This window comes from Arachis duranensis, chromosome 1 (assembly GCF_000817695.3).
Source record: "Arachis duranensis cultivar V14167 chromosome 1, aradu.V14167.gnm2.J7QH, whole genome shotgun sequence".
Lineage (NCBI taxonomy): Eukaryota > Viridiplantae > Streptophyta > Magnoliopsida > Fabales > Fabaceae > Arachis > Arachis duranensis.
The window spans coordinates 53,029,671-53,032,610 of NC_029772.3; the positions used below are offsets into that span (position 1 = coordinate 53,029,671).

General features: G+C 42.1%; 1 non-coding gene across 1 annotated transcript; it reads right to left on the bottom strand.

Annotated features, from left to right (window-relative positions):
- Positions 1-12: 12 nt before the first annotated feature.
- On the bottom strand, positions 13-120 carry LOC127742720 (small nucleolar RNA R71). The gene has a single exon (XR_008004097.1). It is a non-coding gene; the product is annotated as a small nucleolar RNA R71 (small nucleolar RNA).
- Positions 121-2,940: the final 2,820 nt, after the last annotated feature.

A 2,940-nucleotide genomic window follows, 5' to 3' on the forward strand; every position in this document is an offset into this window, starting at 1 on the left:
CAAAAGCTGAGCAAGCTTAGAGTGGATGTTCAGACCTTCAAACAGAAAGATGGTGAATCCCTCTATGAAGCTTGGGAAAGATACAAGCAGATGACCAAAAGGTGTCCTTCTAATATGCTCTCAGAGTGAACCATTCTGGATATATTCTATTATGGTCTATCTGAATTCTCTAAGATGTCATTGGACCATTTTGCAGGTGGATCCATTTACCTAAAGAAAATGCCTGCAGAAGCTCAAGAACTTATTGACATGGTTGCAAATAATCAATTCATGTACACTTCTAAGAGGAATTCTGTGAATAATGGGAAGCCTCAGAGGAAGGGAGTTCTTGAGATTGATGCTCTGAATGCCATATTGGCTTAGAACAAAATGTTGACTCAGCAAGTCAACATGAATTCTCAAAGTCTGAATGGATGGCAAAATGCATCCAACAGTACTAAAGAAGCATCTTCTGAAGAAGAAGCTTATGATCCTGAGAATCCTACAATGGCAGAGGTAAATTACATGGGTGAACCCTATCAAAACACCTATAATTCCTCATGGAGAAATCATCCAAATTTCTCATGGAAGGATCAACAAAGGCCTTAACAAGGCTTTAATAATGGTGGAAGAAACAGGCTTAGCAATTGCAAGCCTTTTCCATCATCTTCTCAGCAACAGACAGAGAATTCTGAACAGAGCCCCTCTAGCTTAGCGAACATAGTCTCTGATCTGTCTAAGGCCACTTTAAGTTTCATGAGTGAAACAAGTTCCTCCATTAGAAATCTGGAGGCACAAATGGGCCAGCTGAGTAAGAAAATCACTGAAACTCCTCCTAATACTCTCCCAAGCAATACTGAAGAGAATCCAAAAAGAGAGTGCAAGGCCATTGACATAATCAAAATGGCTGAACCTAGAGAGGAAGAGGAAGACGTGAATCCCAATGAGGAAGACCTCATGGGATGTCTCTCAAGCAAGAAGGAGTTTCCTATTGAGGACCTAAAGGAATCTGAGGCTCATATAGAGACCATAGAGATCCCATTAAACCTCCTTTTGCCATTCATGAGCTCTGAAAACTATTCTTCCTCTGAAAAGGATGAAGATGCAACTGGAGAGCAAGTTGCTCAATATCTAGGAGCCATCATGAAACTGAATGCCAAGTTGTTTGGTAATGAGACTTGGGAAGGTGAACCTCCCTTGCTCATTAGTAAACTAGATACATGGGTTCAGCAAACTCTACCTCAAAAGAGACAAGATCCTGGTAAATTCTTAATACCATGTACCATGGGCACCATGACCTTTGAGAAGGCTCTGTGTGACCTAGGGTCAGGCATAAATCTTATGCCACTCTCTATAATGGAGAAGCTAGAGATCATTGAAGTACAGCCTGCCATATTCTCATTAGAGATGGCAGATGGATCACAAAGACAAGCTTATGGATTAGTAGAGGACGTGTTAGTAAAGGTTAAAGGCCTTTACATCCCTGCTGATTTTATAATCTTAGACAATAGGAAGGAAGAGGATGAATGCATCATCCTTGGAAGACCTTTCCTAGCCACAGCAGGAGCTGTAATAGATGTTTGGGAGGCCACAACCAAACTCTAAGTTTGGTGTTGACTCCCCACATTCAAACTCTAAGTTTGGTGTTGGGAGTCTACAACATTGACCTGATCACCTGTGAGGCTCCATGAGAGCCCACTGTCAAGCTAGTGACATTAAAGGAGCGCTTATTGGGAGGCAACCCAATTTTTATTTATCTAATTTTTTATTTTATTATTCTTTTATGTTTTATTAGGTTCATGATCATGTGGAGTCACAAAATAAATACAAAAATTAAAAACTGAATCAAAAAAAGCAGAAGAAACAGCACACCCTTGAGGAAAGGCTTACTGGCATTTAAACGCCAGTAAGGAGCATCTGGCTGGTGTTCAATGCCAGAACAGAGCATCTTTCTGGCGTTAAATGCCAGAAACAAGCAGCATTCTGGCGTTTAAATGCCAGGATTTCACCCTGAGGAAAGCTGGAATTAAACGCCGAAACAAGCATGGAGCTGGCGTTTAACGCCAAAGACATGCTGCAGACTTGCGTTGAACGCCCAAAACAAGCATAGAACTGGCGTTTAATGCCACAAACAAGCACCAATCTGGTGTTAAACACTAGGATTGAATGCAGAGGGCATTTTACATGCCTCATTGTTACAGGAATGTAAATCCTTGACACTTCAGGATCTGTGGACCCCACAGGATCATCTCAGGATCTGTGGATTCCACAGGATCCCTACCTACCTCAACTCACCCTCTCTCTCCTTTTCACACAATCCAATAAACACTCTTCCCCATCACCCCTTCACCACTCACATCCATCCACTCTTCCCCATAAACACCACCTACCTTCAAAATTTAAAATCCCTTTTTCCACCCAAACCCACCCTAAATGGCCGAACCTACTCCCTCTCCCTTCACTATATAAACCCCTCTCCCATTTAACAAGTCAGAATCTTAATGGTTCAAGAGTTCTATGCCAATGCATGGATCACTAGGAACCATGATCAAAGTGTGAACTCGAATCCAAAGAATTATCTTACAATGGTTCGGGGGAAATACTTAGATTTCAGTCCGGAAAATGTGAGGTTGGCATTCAACTTGCCTATGATGCAAGAAGATACACGCCCCTACACTTGAAGGGTCAACTTTGATCAAAGGTTGGACCAAAGTCCTTATGGACATATGTGTAAAAGGAGCTCAACGGAAAAGAGACTCAAAAGGCAAACCGGTTCAACTGAGAAGACTGGACCTCAAGCCTGTGGCTAGAGGATGGTTGGAGTTCATCCAACGCTCCATCATCCCCACTAGCAATCGATCTGAAGTTACTGTGGATCGGGCCATCATGATCCATAGCATCATGATTGGAGAGGAAGTAGAAGTTCATGAAGTCATCTCTCTTGAATTCTACAAAATAGCC